The sequence below is a fragment of the Schistocerca piceifrons genome, chromosome X (assembly GCF_021461385.2).
Source record: "Schistocerca piceifrons isolate TAMUIC-IGC-003096 chromosome X, iqSchPice1.1, whole genome shotgun sequence".
Taxonomy (NCBI): domain Eukaryota; kingdom Metazoa; phylum Arthropoda; class Insecta; order Orthoptera; family Acrididae; genus Schistocerca; species Schistocerca piceifrons.
This window is the reverse complement of record NC_060149.1, coordinates 138,433,559-138,451,679: the sequence shown is the minus strand read 5'-3', so window position 1 is coordinate 138,451,679 and position 18,121 is coordinate 138,433,559. Positions and strand designations below refer to the sequence as shown.

General features: G+C 42.0%; 1 protein-coding gene across 1 annotated transcript in view; it reads right to left on the bottom strand.

The window, feature by feature from the left end:
* Nucleotides 1-18,121, bottom strand: part of LOC124721361 (protein crumbs) — a 357,509-nt gene that overhangs the window by 232,699 nt on the left and 106,689 nt on the right. The window lies entirely within an intron of this gene.

Sequence of the window (18,121 nt, the reverse complement as noted above, 5' to 3'; positions counted from 1 at the left end):
CCCAAATACTACAAACTTCATCAGTCTTGTTTGTATCCCCATCAATGAATCAGCACCCCAGTTATTCGAAAAGTTGTTACTTTTACTCCTTAAACCATTTATATCCCACCAAGGACTTTCCATTGCCATATTTGTATCCCTACTTGGCTTCTCTCTCTCCTTTACTTTGTGCCGTCCATTCTTTGTTACTGTCTCATATTTTACATCTCTTTTATCTCTCTCTTATTGTCCATCCATATCCTCCTCTACATTTTTATTCTCAACTTTCTTGTGCACACATATTACCAGCCCCAATCAGTATGGTCACACTGAACTTTTGCAGCATCCTGTAGCACCATTCAAGACCACTTTGACTGCAGTGCATGCTATCCAATTACCTACCTAATTGCCAGATCACAGTTTGACATTACTTTAGTGGCAAATTATCTCATTTTATCTCCAAATTTTTCTTCCACACATTGCTCCAATCATGATATTTACAAAGCAAGGCAATGCGAAACACACACCAATTTAATCATCTTCCCTACAGACAGAGGCTCCACCATTGCTGCAACAAATTATAGGGCTCCTCTGACAGAAGACATCAGCCAACTGTCCGACTACTCAACCTACAAGCCCTGTCATAGCTACGTCAAGGTCCACCCCAGAGTGGCTTCACCAAAACCATCTCCCTAAGTCTACCCAGTTACCCTCTCCACAGCCACTTTCTATATGCTTACCACAATCCATCGACCTAGCAATCTTTGATTGCTCTCACTGCAGCTAGTTACTGTGCTCCCACCAAAAGAATCTTGGCTCTTGTTGACAAATACTTCTGACCTACTGCCCACAGCCAAGCTTCCCATATTAGACACAAACCACTTCCTTCACCAACTCTCAACAATCCATAACTCATTACCACCTGGAACCCTGCTCCTCACTGTTGAAAGCACCTCTCTCTACACCAACATCCTCCTTGTCTCTGGCCTTGCCACAATCAAACACTTTCTCTTTCAATATCCTATCAATTTCACAACCACCACCTCATTCCTTACAAAAACCATATCTTTAAACACAGCTGGTGCTCCTTTCATGAGAAGATATACAAACAAATCCATGGCACCTACATGGCATCCTGTAATGCCAACCTGTTTACGGGCCATCTACAGGAGATCTACACTGTCACCCAAAATCCCAAACCTCTTCTCTGGATCATTATCTGTACCCAAGCTGGGACATCTTATCATCATTCCTCCACAGAATTAACACCTTCCCTCCAATGTGATTCACTTGGTCCTTCTCAGCCCTATGTGCCACCTTCCTGGACATTGATTTCCATCTTTCCAATGACCCCATACAAACTTCTCCCCATATCAAGCCCACTAACCAATAACGGTGCCTGCACTCTGATAGCTGCCATCCCTTCCATGTTAAGAAGTATCTCCTAAATAGTCTGGCCGCTCATGGACATCACTTCTGCGGTGACAAGCAATGCTTTGCACCCATAAGCTGAAGACCTTACAAATTAAAGGCTTTACAGACAGGAATTCCCTCCCTCTTTCATAAGAGCTGTAAAGGGAAAAGTTATACTGGGTCTTGGAAACAGCAATGGAGTGCCATGATGGTAATCAGGCCATACTGGAGTCAGCCAGGCGTCAGGGTGCAATCCTCATGCTGAGTGGAGCAAAACCTCTTCCATGTCACAATCTTCCATGTGGCAAAACTGAGCCAGGCATCAGGAAGAACTACCACCTAACCCATTACTGGTTATGACAACTGGTCACTGCTTTTATTTCAGATAATTCGGCATGCACACTAACACCATGATTCCCAATAAATCAGCAATCAGCATCAGCATTTAAGCTCGTCCAAACCGGCCCATCAGCGCTTCACCACCTGTGCAGTTGTGCAACATTGAGCTTGTGCTGGTCAGCACTGTGGTGATGACACAGATGCTTCTATCATCGCCAGGACACAAACTACTGGCTGCCACCTAAGGATATGGGTGCTGGGCAGCCCCACACTTTGCCACTGTCCCGGGAGTATAACATGAGAGTCCAGCCATCCTCACCAGGGTACCAACAGAGCAACCCTATATTCTAGACACTGGAGCATGATGCAGCTTGATGTCCTCACAGCAACTGTTGCCGGCTACCCCGCCTCTGACTCGGGAATCTGAGAATAAAGGGGCGTACGGTCAGCAGTCGGGAGCTGTCACACTGGGAAATGTCACGATATTCACCTTGCCCCCATCATTACTTGCAGCCCTAAGCCAATGACTGTAAAAACAAGCTGCAATACACAAGTTGTTATACACATGACCAAGCCTTCTTCAACTGAACACCCTATTCTCATTTACAAAGAATCCTAGTCACCCTGTTTATATCTCATGTCAGAAGGATTGCTGTACTTAAAGATGAAGATGGACAACCAGGATACAGCAGCCAGAACCACAGATCTTCTGTAGCAGAGGCATCCTACAAGACCATACAAGCCGAGATTAAAGTTTTTTTGGGCCTGTATGATTTATTACCCTATCCTTTCTTTTTATTTCATTTTATGTATACTGTATTGGTACTTGTAGTAAGTAGGCAATATGGAGAAGAAAGCTTTGGCTCAGGAAGCTTTTCAGCATCTGATAAATCAAGTATTTCACTTATACGCACAACTGGGGTAACTAAGGGACGAAAGAACGGAATGTTCACTTCCAAGTACACCTATTCGGGACACCAAAAGCACTGCAATGGTAACCCCATTTTCAGAAAAATCAGTGGAGGATGTCTTTTGTATTCTTTGAAAATATGGAAACAGCTGTCAGGTTGGTAAATTGGAGTAATAAGCTTGTGCAGGGCATATGTAGCGTAACTGCAGAGAACAGTAGTGTCAGATATGTAAATATTTCGAGCATTCTGAGCGAAGTTGTAAGAACATAAATTTCCAGAGACACGGAAGGTGGTCAGACGGTGGACGTCCTATCCTGGCAGTTGTGGCAAGTAATGGTATACTTAGTAAAGTAGAATTAATCTGCCACACTGGGCATTAAACAGTGTAGGTGGGGGATGCATAGACTCAGTCCAATGATATAAGTTTTGAAGTGGGGGAAGGTAACTTCTGGGCTGATGTAAGAAAAGGTTTTGAGAAGAATACACAGGGTAGTTTAATCCTCCTGAACCACCACTTGCCACACCACTAACTCAGTATCACATTCTCACTGGATATGAAGCACCTAGTTCCTCAACACGAACAGCCTGCAGACCCCATAAGTCAACAACTTCAATACAGGATCACAGTAGCCCATGGTCAGTATCCATTGTCACTGTGTCCAAAAAATCATTAGATAGCAGGAAAGCTTATCAGTTCTGTTGCAAATACTGTTACTTAAACCAGATAACAGTATCAAATACCTACCCAATGCCAAATATAACACAAACCTTAGGTAATCGGAGCCAGTGTCAGTATTTCATACCGACCTGTGAAGTGGGTATCACCAATTACATATAGTGCCTGAAGATCATTCAAAGACAGCATTCTCAACTCCATCTAGTCATTATCAATATCATCACATGCCTTTTTGCTGAAAAACACTCCAGCTACTTTCCAGCGACTATTAGACAATGTCTTGTGAGAATTAAAACTGAAGCAATGCATTATCTATTTAGACGATATACCTGTCTTCTACAAAGATATCCAAAGTTTTTCATCTTCTACATGCAGTGTGGTTCACCCTCAGCCTGGAAAAGTGCCATTTTGTTTTACAAGAAGTCCGTTACTTGGCCCACATTTTAGGCTCAAATGGGGTCCACACTGATCGTTGGCTTACTGATGTCATAAAAAAATTTCTGACACCCACTACAATACGGGATCTGCAATCATATCCAGGCCTTGCCAATTTCACCAAAAATTCATTCCAAAATGCACTGAAATTGTGAGACCATTCACACAGTTGTTAAGGGAAGGTATAAAGTTTCATTGCTCACCAGATAATGAAGCAGCATTCCTAAAACTAAAAGATTTACTAATGTATAGTCAGTTCTTGCCTATCCAGATTACCAGAAACAGTCTATACTGTTGTATGACTTCAGCAATTCTGCCTTAGGTTGCATTTTGAGTCAGGACATAGGCACCAATGCAGGCCCACGATTCGATTCTAGTAGGACACACTGGTCAACATGCACCAGAACACAGAGTAGCACAAAATTACTGGTGGGTAACACACAGACAAGACGTCTATCATTACGTCAAAAATGAGTACAATGGACAAAGCTTATTCACCAAAGGATTATGTCACAATGTTTACCAGTAGAAAGATAAACCATTCCAAATTATTGGGATGGATGTTCTCAGGCCATCTGTGCAAACACCAGAAGGTACCCATTATGTATTAACAATAATCAATCATTTTTCATGTTTTGCTTCTATGAGAGCCCTACCCAAGTAGCAGGCAGAAACAGTAGCACATGCAATGGTGAACCACTGGATAATAAAATTCAAAACACCTGAAACAATAATAACTGACCAAGGCACAAATTTTATGTCTAATTTAATGAAGCACTTATGTTGGTTACCACACATTACAAAAGCTCAGACCGTTCTTTATATCCACTGGCAAACAGTTGAAAAGAGAGGATTCATCATATGATTGGAAAAATGTTAAATCACAGCACAATAACTGGGACACTCTACTTGCATATGTCACAGGAGCATATAATTTGAATATCCACAAAAGCACAGGGCTATCCCCTTACGAGGTAGTTTTCGGCCACAAGATGCCTCCTCTTTTCAGTTATGTAAGCCTCCCCCAGGAAGTAATATTTTGTCAGTGATAAAATTTCTCTAAAAAGTTCAAAACTGTTTAGTGACAGGTGAAAAAGATGAACACCAAAGTTCTGGAACAACACGACAGAATCCATAATAAGAAAGCAGTATCATGTAAGCCAATGGGTTACAATCACCAATTCATATGTACCAAAAGGAAAGACAAGACAGTATGTGATATGTTATCAGCAGCCCTTTCATGTGCACAGAAATGATGTCATCTGTTAACATCAAACTGCAACTTTCAACTTGCCACATGACTGTTCCTATAAGTAATATTCATCCTTTTAAGGGAATTTAAGAGGTGAAGTTTCCATTGTCAGCAGTGTCTTCAGAAGTGGGGAGGGGAGAATCAAGGAAAAGGTAAGGCAGGGAGAACTTAGGCAAGAGGAACAAAACAATTCTACAGTTATCCCAACAGGCACTTAAGCCACAAGCAAGAATAAAATAACAACAGGATTTCCACTTCCTTTAGGGCACATGGTTCTACACAGGACAAAAAGAATCAGTTCCAGCACCAAGCATAGGGCTCTGGATCAAAGGGAAAAGGAACACGAGAAGCTTCATCATACCAAGTCTACAGGGCTATTACAAATGATTGAAGCGATTTCATAAATTCACTGTAGCTCCATTCATTGACATATGGTCACGACACACTACAGATACATAGAAAAACTCATAAAGTTTTGTTTGGCTGAAGCCGCACTTCAGGTTTCTGCCGCCAGAGCGCTCGAGAGCGCAGTGAGACAAAATGGCGACAGGAGCCGAGAAAGCGTATGTCGTGCATGAAATGCACTCACATCAGTCAATCATAACAGTGCAACGACACTTAAGGACGAAGTTCAACAAAGATCCACCAACTGCTAACTCCATTCGGCAATGGTATGCGCAGTTTAAAGCTTCTGGATGCCTCTGTAAGAGGAAATCAACGGGTCGGCCTGCAGTGAGCGAAGAAACGGTTGAACGCGTGCGGGCAAGTTTCATGCGTAGCCCGCAGAAGTTGACGAATAAAGCAAGCAGGGAGATAAACGTACCACAGCCGACGGTTTGGAAAATCTTACGGAAAAGGCTAAAGCAGAAGCCTTACCGTTTACAATTGCTACAAGCCCTGACACCTGATGACAAAGTCAAACGCTTTGAATTTTCGGCGCGGTCAACAGCTCATGGAAGAGGATGCGTTCAGTGCGAAACTTGTTTTCAGTGATGAAGCAACATTTTTTCTTAATGGTGAAGTGAACAGACACAATGTGCGAATCTGGGCGGTAGAGAATCCTCACGCATTCGTGCAGCAAATTCGCAATTCACCAAAAGTTAACGTGTTTTGTGCAATCTCACAGTTTAAAGTTTACAGCCCCTTTTTCTTCTGCGAAAAAAACGTTACAGGACATGTGCATCTGGACATGCTGGAAAATTGGCTCATGCCACAACTGGAGACCGACAGCGCCGACTTCATCTTTCAACAGGATGGTGCTCCACCGCACTTCCATCATGATGTTTGGCATTTCTTGAACAGGAGATTGGAAAACCGATGGATCGGTCGTGGTGGAGATCATGATCAGCAATTCATGTCATGGCTTCCACGCTCTCCCGACTTAACCCCATGCGATTTCTTTCTGTGGGGTTATGTGAAAGATTCAGTGTTTAAACCTCCTCTACCAAGAAACGTGCCAGAACTGCGAGCTCGCATCAACGATGCTTTCGAACTCATTGATGGGGACATGCTGCGCCGAGTGTGGGAGGAACTTGATTATCGGCTTGATGTCTGCCGAATCACTAAAGGGGCACATATCGAACATTTGTGAATGCCTAAAAAACCTTTTTGAGTTTTTGTATGTGTGTGCAAAGCATTGTGAAAATATCTCAAATAATAAAGTTACTGTAGCGCTGTGAAATCGCTTCAATCATTTGTAATAACCCTGTACTATGCTCATGCAGGGTATGTTCTCTAACAGGTGGTGCATTGTTCACAAGACAACTGGACGTGATAATGTCAAATCACCAAGGGACCATAAGATTAGATTGCAATATTTGGGCACTAGAGAGTGAAATTCGAATGTTAGAAGACATTTGGCAAATTACAACTCATGATAAATAACCAGGCAAGGTTCAATGACACACAGGAAGAGTATCAGCTCCTGCGGTCAGCTTTTGTACAACCACTAGCACAGCTATGTCAACACTATGGAGCTAGTTCAGCAAGTGTGATGAAAAAGAGGCTGGCAAGATTCACACACTCGAATTATGAAAAGAGCTGATACAGTTGATACAGAAACATAAAATATTAATAAAGTATGAAACTTCCTGGCAGATTAAAGCTGTGTGCCAGACCGAGACTCGAACTCAGGACATTTGCCTTTCGCGGGCAAGTGCTCTACCATCTGAGCTACCCAAGCATGACTTACGACCCGTCCTCACAGCGATAATTCTGCCAGTACCTTGTCTTCTACCTTCCAAATTTCACAGAAGCCCTCCTGCGAACCTTGCAGAACTAGCACACCTGGAAGAAAGGATATTGCGCAGACATGGCTTTGGACAGCCTGGGGGATGTTCCAGAACAAAATTTTTCACTCTGCAGCAGAGTGTGTGCTGATAATTAACTTCCTGGCAGATTAAAACTGTGTTCCGGACCAAGACTCGAACTCGGGACATTTGCCTTTCGCGGGCAAGTGTTCTACCATCTGAGCTACCCAAGCACGACTCACGACCCATTCTCACAGCGTTAATTCCGCCAATACCTTGTCTCCTACCCTACTGGCGAAATTAATGCTATGAGGACAGATCGTGAGTCGTGCTTGGGTAGCTCAGATGGTAGGGCAATTGCTCCCAAAAGGCAAATAAGTTTCATATCAGTGTACACTCCGCTGCAGAGTGAAAAATTTCATTCTGGATTAATGAAGTATTACAATAATATTACAATATATTTTATATTTTGTTTTCAAAATTAACAGTCATTTTTTTCAGTTATTTCTTTTACAATGTTTCAAATGAGCACAAGTCACTGTCTGCGCCTCATAGGTTGTTTTCAGAGCACCAATGTAAGCCACTGGGCCGATCAGTCCGATATTGTTCCCAGCTTGGCACATGTGGCAAAGGTTAGAACATTTTATTTCACTTCTAACTTGAGCATAGCTGCTCTAATTTCTGAACATTGCTTTTTAGGAATATAATTTTGTGTAAGTAACCTTTGTATATCATGAAAATTGTCATCTTGGTTAATGTGTTTTTTGTCATACTTAATTTTTGATGTATTATTTTATAGGATTTATCAAAATTTCATTTTGATGAAGACACCCGTAGTAGGTGTCGAAACCTATGTCACTGTACCTAGTTATGTGCAACCAGTTCGCTGTACAATCCTATGCTGAAACTAGTATACAGTTGCTGAGTAACAGCCATGTTTAACACTGTAACATTACTACAAGTATAGGCAGATGTAAATGGCAACCGGAAAACAGTGGATTTGCACACTACCCAGCTCACCCGCCTGGAAAAAGACAGCTGCATGCCTTTGCTGCAATGCTAATGTTCCACATTCAGGCAGCAGCAGATACAACTAATCACAAATTGGGCATACTTAGGGATGATCTGGATAACACTGACATTCAATTAATTATTGCAAAATTACTCCACAGTCTTGCCAGTAGTATTACTGATGCACGCATAAAGACCACAGAACTACAGTACGCCTTGTTACACACTGCTAACGGGCATTTAACACCAATACTGCTACCACCAGATCAATTCCTGGAAGGATTATGGAAAATCCAAACAGAATTACCTGTACCATTAGAATTACTAAAAGCAGTAAGGGAAAAATTTTAATCACTATACTACCATATGACCACCATTACCAGTTCACAAGTGGGCTCCCACTTGAAAATACAAATTCAAATATCATTAACTTGTATGTACTTTAGATTTGAGTGTTACAATCTTCATGCATACCCCATGGCATAGAAAGTTTTAAAACGAATTTGTACAGTTAATAGTGCACAAAATGCTACTGGTGGCACTGAAAAGGCAGTCACATGTCCTGCTATCCATGCAGGAATTACTACACTGCTGCGCCATGCCAATCACCATCTGTCCTGCGAAACAGATACATTCCATTCCTAAGTCATGTGAGTTTATCTTGTTTCACCTCCAAGAATCTGTGACAGAGTGCAAAAAGAAATAATTACAGACAAAACAGAATTTTTAGAAGACTTGGCTTCAACTGGTTATGCTCTGTAGCAAACTGAACAGTCATTATTTGTACTTGTTATGAGCAAGGTCAACAAAGTGGGACACAGCAAACAGAACTAAAAGGTCAGGAGTTGTAAATCAAGGGAACACAATGTGACATATCCGGACACCGTAACAGAAACCATAACCTTGAATATAAAACACACCTTGATTTATGTGCCCAATCAAACCCTCAAAATTGTACCCATGGAAAATCTAACTTACATAAATCACACATACGAGGCGATTCTGCTTTGTTCCCTAGATCTGGTGCTAGTTGTGCAAAATGGCCACAAATCAATGAAACATCTTTTAGATCATGTACAAAAGTACCATAATGAACATCAGAAATGACTAATTGTTATAGGAACCTTCAACATCAGCTGCATGTAAGATTTTTGCAATAGTAAGAACCTTATACTACTAACTCCAACAAGAAGCAGCTCAAATCCCGTTCTACCAACCTTCAATCTATGGATTCAAACCAGTCATAACAGCACCTACAAGAAGCAAAGTAAACCAGGAACACGGGCCTCCATGTACAGCCATGTGCTAGTGGAGTCAGACAGGAAGTGTACATGGTGCAAATGACAAAGGTGACACTATGGGTGTCATTACATAAACCAGCTGTGCAGTTTCCGTGCCAGCAGCACGTATTCAACGATGGCATATATGCTACTGCCGCAAGTGATGCCCCGCTGCGTCACAGTGGTAGATGCCCACCACAATGAGATGCCCAATCTGTGAAGGCAGAAGACTGCTAATGTGCACAGGGAGTGACCCACTGCCCCCTGGTCAGGAGTTGGCTGTGCTGCTGATGTTGACTTGGGATGGCCAGTTGCACCATGGTACTAAGTCCAGGGAGAGAATTAAAGCATAGAACTGTTGCCCTGCCATGGCCTTGAACTGGGGACTTCTACTGGCAGGTCCATGTGGAGACCACGTCCGGCACATACTCGTCTGCCTGGTAGGGCTGCGTGACTAAGAATAATTTTGTTACAAAACTGCCAAGTACTTGTAGACGGCAGCAGCATGCTTGTTATGCATAGGTGACACTGCCAGTCACTTAGCCTAAAACACCACTGCCACTATTAGTGTGGAAATCGACCTTGCCGCTTGCTGCAAGAGTTTGTGTAGTACTGCTGAGAACGCTGTCTAACTTGCTAACCTGCCTCACTACATTGTGCCTTGTTGAATTATTACAGTGACAACATAAAGAGCTTGGTATATGTGGTTGGTATGCTACATTCCCCCCACCCCTCTATGAACAAGCACCCATCTCTCGAGTCAAACTTAAATCCAGTTCCTTATTATACTACATGTTCATACAAAATACAGAGAGTCTATATGTGTTAGCCACTGCATCCAGTCTGTCTTACTATGCTGCTTATTGCTACTTTCTTACGAGTCTATTTATCACATCTGTTTTGCACTTCTGGCAGTTTAACTTTCACAGCTTGCCTCATTGTTTCCTTTCCTCTTAATCCTAAATTTACATCCTTTCTGCATTCACACTACAATGCTACACTCCACATTCACATTAAAATGTTTCTCTCTCTCTCTCTCTCTCTCTCTCTCTCTCTCTCTCTCTCTCTTGCTCTAGGGATCCAGTCTATTGTAATCCGGACTACTGGTCATTTATGCTAATGGTCGGCTCCCTGCCACAAAAGAATAAAGCTACACACAGCAGAGTTAAAGCCACTGTGGAACTTGGTATTGAAGCACCCATAATCATTGTCGCACGTCGTTGTCATCATCCTCCTCTGAACTGCTCTTACACACTGCGTTAATTGCTTGGCTGAACTGCACCCTTCCTGTGTGGCAATGAATCGATCCAGGAAATGTATCGAGTCAGATTCTAGAGATTGATTTTTAAATGTTATATTGATGCTGGCAATAATTCCAAAGGTATATCCGGTCAATACAATTGTGGGTGTGAGATGTTCACTTGCTTGATTCCTGTAATTGTGGCTCGTACAAGGAAGATTGGCCTTGTTATGTTGTCCCAATGATTAATAACCCACTTCCCCTAAGTTCAATCCATCTGGCCTCCTTGAGCTTCACCTGCTTGTAACAATTCACCACTATCACCATGTCGTAATAAGTGGAGTAAATCCAATGAAAACCCCCGCTAGCTGGAAATGCAGTCTGGTTTTCAGACACTCTAGTCCCCCTACGTCTGGCTAAGAACAATTTTACCGTGCATATGGTATGGCTGGTTTGTATTATCCTGGTCAGACACACTGCGACCTTGACACTGTTGCAGTTCCTTCTCCATCATTATTACATCCGTGCTACCATCTTCCAAAATTGATAATATCCGGTGGAAGCTGCATAAACTTTCCAAGAACTCCTCACTTCACTGGGTATGTCCACATCTTCCTATTAACGGAAATCAAACTAGAATATACAACCGTATTCAGTCAGTTTTTACTTCTACTGATGCTATGTGGTGGTACAAGGGTAGGTTTTGCCTACTAGGTTCCATAGTTAGAATTAACTCTTATGGTAGATTGTTCCACAATTTCTGTAACAAGTATCATTCATGTAACAAAAGATTAACACTCAGTTGTCCATGCAATGCATAATTTAGGGCTTCTTGCACTACATCTATATCAGCACTCTGCAATACACTGTATGGTGCATGGCAGAGGGTACCCCAGACCACTACTAGTCATTTCTTTTCCTGTTCAACTTGCAAATAGAGAGAGGGAGGAAAAACGACTGGCTATATGCCTCCACATGAGCCTAATTTCTCTTTGTAGTCCTTACATGCAATGTATGTTGGAGGCAGTAGAATTGTTCTGCAGTTAGCTTCAAATGTCACTTCTCTTAATTTTCTCAATAGTGTTTCTTGAAAATAATGTCCCCATCCCTCCAGGGATTCCCATTTGAGTTTCCGATTGTTCAAACATACCATTAACAAATCTAGCAGCCCACCTTTAAATTGATTTGATGTCTTCCTGCAATCCATCCCAGTATGGATCACAAACACTCAAGCAGTAATCAAGAGTAGGTCACACTAGTCTCCTATATGCAGTCTCCCTTATAGATGAACCACACTTTCCCTAAATTCTCCCAATAAACTGAATTTGACCATTTGCCTTCCCTATCACACTTCTCACATGCTTGTTCCATTTCACATTGCTTTGCAACATTATGCTCAGATATTTAATGATGTGACTGTGTTAAGCAAGACACTAATAATATTGTATCTGATTAAAGGTTTGTTTTTCCCGCTCATCTTCACTGACTTTCATTTTTCTACATTTAGAGCCAGCTGCCATTCATCACACCAACTAGAAATTTTGTCTGTCATCTTGTATCCTCCTACAGTCACTCAACTTTTGACGCCATACCACACACCACAGCATCATCAGCAAACAACCACAGATTGCTGCCCACCCTGTGTACCAAATCATTTAAGTATACATAGAATAATAGCGCTCCTATCACACTTCCCTAGGATACTGCTGATGATATCCTTGTGTCTGATGAACACTCACCATTGAGGAAAACATACATGGTTCGACAGCTTAAGAAGTCTTTGAGCCACTCCAATATCTGTGAACTTATTCCATATACTTTTACTTTAACAGCCTGCAATGGGACACTGTGTCAAACGCCTTCCGGAAATCTAGAAATGTGGAATCTGCCTGCTGTCCTTCATCCATAGTTCGCAGTATATCATGTGAGGAAAGGGCAAGCTGAGTTTTGCACGAGTGGTGCTTTCTAAAACCAAGCTGATTCGTGGACATAAGGTTCTTGGTCTCCAGAAAATTCAAAATATTTGAAGTGGGAATATGTTCAAGTATTCTGCAGCAAACTGATGTTAAGGATATTGGTCTGTAATTTTGTGGGTTCACATTCTTTTGCCTTTCTTATATACAGGAGTTATATGTGCTTTCTTTCAGTCACTCAGGACTTTGCACTGGGCAAGAGATTCACAATAAATGCAAGCTAGGTGAAGGGCCAAGGCTGTAAAGTACTCTTTGAAAAACCGGATTAGGAGTCCATCTGGACCTGGTTCGTCTTCAAACTCTTTCAGCTGTTTCTTTGAGCCACGGATGCTTATTACTATGTCATCCAAACAGGAGTCTGTTTCATTGTCAAACTACGGTATGTTTGAACGATTCTCCAGCACGAATGATTTGTAAAATGTGAAATTTAAAACTTTGGCTTTTGTTTTGCTATCTTTGACTGCCACACCAGACTGTTCAACAAGTGATTGGATGGAAGTCTTAGATCCACTCTGCAATTTTACATAGGACCAGTACTTTCTCAGGTTCTCTGCCATATCATTTGCTATGGTATGATGGTGGAAGTAGTTAATGCTTCATGCACAGATCTTTTCACAGATGCATTAACATCTACTAACCTTTGTTTGGTATCATTTGCATGTTCTCTTTTGAACTGAGAATGCAACAGCCTCTGCTTCCTCAGCATTTCCCAAATCTTGTACATCCCATACACTGTTTGCTAATGCTTTTAATAACCTTGTCATAACAACTCCCTTGTCCATTACTTCTACACATCCTTCTAGCACTACCGAATTCCAGTTCACTGTGTCCTCCGATGCCCTAGAATAATCCAGGGTACACATTTCTTAGGGCAGACAGATCAAAAAAGCGAGGTGGCGGGGTCGGCGCGTATATACGAACAGATCTCAAAGCGAAAGTCTTATGTACGTCAAATCCTGCTGAAGAAAAAGAGGCTGAATTCATGTTCATTGAAATAAATATACAAAGTCGGAAATTCTTGACTGGCGTCGTGTACAAGCCGCCAAAAATTAGCACAATGAGTTCCTTCCAGTCGGAATTACATTCACTTCAGTGTCAATACGAACATGTCATCGTAATGGGTGACTTGAACATAGACCTGCTAAGAGACACTCCCTCCGCAATAAACATAAGAAGACTGTTTAGTTGCAATAGCATGAACATTCTTCCATTACAACCTACACACCATACGGCGCACAGTCATACTCTTATAGACGTAATCGCAACGAAACAGACTGACAAAGTAAGAGATGTTGGTCAAACATCGGCCCCTGGCCTCTCAGCACATGATGTAATATTCCTGGCCTACTCTGTGCAGCCCCCAAGGATCAAATCGCGTTACATAACTTGTAGGAACATGAAACGTATTGACCTTGACGCTCTAACAGCCGATTGCTCAGAAACCTCATGGCATCAAATAATCAGAAAACCCACAATCGACGGCAAAATTAATGAACTTGGTGATAAACTCACTGCCCTCTATGACAAACATGCACCTGTGCGCACAATCCGTGTAAGAAAATCTCCTGCTCCATGGCTGACAGCTGAATTACGTCAAATGATGACTAATAGGGATGCTGCCCACAGGCGTTTCAAGGCAGATCCGAAACCCAAGCGTTTCGAAGAATATAGAAAGCTACGGAACAGAGTGAAACAATGCATTCGCAATGCTAAAATCAGGCACGCTCGCTCCCTTGTATGCAGCGATCTGACGCCCACGACTCTATGGAAGAATCTCCGTAGCTTGGGGGTCGGGAAGGCAAAATCGGAAACTACTTTTCATGTGTCAGCTAACAAATTAAATGAATTCTTCTCTGCACCTCTGAATACCAGCACAGCTGATAATTACCGTCCACAAGAATCCCCAAACAGGATAACTAACAACGATACCTTCCATCTAAAACATGTAACAACAAATACGGCAAGAAAAGCAATAATGAGAATCTCTTCTGATGCAATAGGCAATGACAGTATCGGTATAACCATGATTAAGAATGTTGCCGATATCTTAGTACCTGTCTTAACTGACATATTTAATTTTTCCCTCGTGAACGGAATATATCCCACTGCATGGAAAAGAAGCCTAATTCGACCCATCCCTAAGATCGAAAACCCGCAACTGCCCAGTGATTACCGACCAATTAGCATACTGCCTGCTGTTTCCAAAGCACTTGAATATATTGTTCATGACCAAATCACTGAACACTTGCATGAATTCAGCCTATATGACAAATTTCAATCCGGTTTCCGTAAACATCACAGCACAAACACTGCTCTAATTAAAGTAACTGATGACCTGAAATATGCCATCGACAATCGAAAGGCAACAATATTGACGCTACTGGACTTCAGCAAAGCTTTTGACACTGTTAACTTTGACATATTGCTCAGAAAAATGCAACAGCTTAATTTCTCTGATAGTGCAATGAGATGGTTTGAAAGCTACTTAAAAGACAGACAGCAATGTGTTGTCTGCGTAAATGAAAAATCTTCCTGGAAACATGTTTCCTCGGGAGTGCCACAAGGATCAGTCTTAGGACCACTTTTGTTTTCTTTATACGTCAACGATATTTCGTCGGTTCTGTCCTCCTGTAAATATCATTTCTATGCTGACGACCTCCAGCTCTACCAAAGCGTCAGACCTGAAGATGTAAACACTGCAATCGCTCAGATGAATGATGATCTGTCTTCAGTAGTGAGATGGGCGAAAAACCTGGGGCTTAAACTAAATGCAAAAAAGACGCAAGTAATCTTAATAGCCCATCAGAAATTAATAAGTTCAGATTTCCGCGAACGGCTACCTCCAATTCTGCTCGACGGTACTTCAATACCATATCAGAAAACAGTGAAGAACTTGGGTGTAACTTTGGATGAGCATCTCAACTGGGCGGAGAATACAGTCGCAGTGTGCCGAAAGACGTCTGCTTGTCTCTATGCTCTCAAAAAGTTTCGGAACATATTTCCACATGACTTGAAACGCCAGCTCATGCAAGCACTCGTTCTACCGAACCTCCACTATTGTGATGTGATTCAACAAGGCATGAGTAGTGAAAACAAAAGACGGCTAGAGCTAACCATGAATGCCTGTGTGCGTTACACCTGCAACATTCGCCGATATGATCATGTTAGTGCGTCATACTCCGAGCTAGGGTGGCTGCGGCCGGACAAATTGCGTGACTACCACACTCTATGTCTACTCCACCGACTCCTCATCGCGCAAGCACCCCAGTACCTTGCTTCAGAGATTAAAAACCTGTCATGTCATCATAATCGAAACACGAGGTCACTCTTATTTGGTATCCTAACTGTGTCCACTCACAAAACAAAAACTTTTGCAAGCTCCTTCTCAGTTGCCGCTGTCTGCCTCTGGAACAAACTGCCCCTTACCTTGCGCAAAATTCGATCTCCTGCTGCTTTTAAGAAGAAGTTGAAGCATTTCCTACTATCATCCTCACAAAGTTCTCCACAAAATTAATGTACAAGGGCAATCCCCTCATCTGTCAAATAGCAAAGCTAGCGTCTCCTATCTTGCTCCTGAGATGCCTTCCTCTTCATCTTTCTCTATTAGCCACACAATCTTCTTTTCCTTTATATTTCCTTAATTATGTTTCATCATGTCTCTATTCTTCTCCTCCCTTCACCATGAGCCTCCCTCATACTCCCTGCTGCCGGCACTCCTATCTAAAATCTGTCTCTTCAATAATGTCTAATTATAACAGTACTTGTGACCTAAGAATATAAACTCTATATGTATGTATTTTTCCAGCTGTACCTTTCAAATTGTTTATTTCACTTTTTGTACTAGATGTAGTTTAACATGCCTACTAAAACATATGAATGTAAAATAAGTAGAATGCCTGGTTAGATGTAAGAGGGGGCCTGATGGCCCTAATCTTGCCAGGTTAAATAAATCAATAAATAAATAAAAAAAAAAATAAATTAATCTACCTACTAATTACTGTAACAGCTTTGTGTTGTTAAGCTCTTTACTCTCAAAATTTCCTATCTGTGTAGCTTGCCACTCTTCTGTGCCCACTTACTTCCATCTACAAACTCTCTTTCTGCTTCTACAACTTCATTTAATTCTTTGGTATCACCTGTCTGCTGCTCCAAAAATGTTTTCAAAATTTTACCCCTGGCACCCAACCACGCTCTCTTCCACTGTGTATGTGGCTTCCACTACCTATCTCATTTGTACTCACAGCTGCCTATAGCATCTATGCACTTTATCACATTCCTCTTACACTTCCTCGAGTATCCCAATGCTCTTGGCATTTTGCCAAAGTCCACTGAACGCTTCTTCTGCCCTGCTCACCTTGTCCGCCCTGCTCACCTTGTTCCAAATTTCCCATGTGTTAATAACCATCTTCAACATCCACCAATGGCCAGTAACCATCACATGCTATTGCCTCCTTTCAGGTGCTGGTTCTGCAATGCCTCTGCCCCAATCCAGCCAACGAAATGCAATACTGCTGCGACACTCATTCTTGCCTTTGATGTATTACAATCTGAGGACAAGGACAAATCTCTCCCTTCCTCCCTTTTCAGAATGCTGCTGCCACTAGCAAGCCCATTAAAAAAAAAATCTTTACACTTACATAACTTATTCACTACATCCTACACATAAGTAAATTATATAAAAAAAGAATTCCTTGACAAACGCCTCCCACATGCTTCATCTTAACAAATATAGTACTTTGTGCCCAGGTTCAACCACACCTTCTTGTCTCTTCCTCCAGTCCCTTCCCCTCGCATTCTTCTCCAGCTCCATCCTTGAGACTCCTGGAATCAACTCTGGATTACTCCAAAAGGTTGTAGACACCCTACATGTACTATCGTCATAACTGGTGGCACTTGAAGCTTCACACTGACTGGTGAAGTAGTCTCCACCACCTGATTGGATCCTTGGTACCCTGTGATGAACTTCTTAGTCTTTCCTTCCAGTGTGTAATGACTGAATAACATCACTCACTGTCCAACGTTATACCACAGTAAACTTGCTGTACGTTTCAGTGATTCCCCCTGCTTCTCTAATGCCTTTGTATTCTGTACTTGTTTCCGTACTTCCCATGCTGTTTTTGCAAAGCCAAGTACTGACTCTCCACCTTTACCTTTCTTTGCCTTATTCAAATCAAACTGTGGTAGCATTTTCTGACAATACACCACCCTGTACAAAGATAATCCAGTGCTTGTGTATACTTCTGAATTATACACTGACACGATATACCTCAGATATGTATCCCAGTGACTATGATGTGCTTTCACATAGTAACTTAAGATTTTCCAAGCTGTTCTTGTTCCATTCTACCATTGGTCTGTGGATG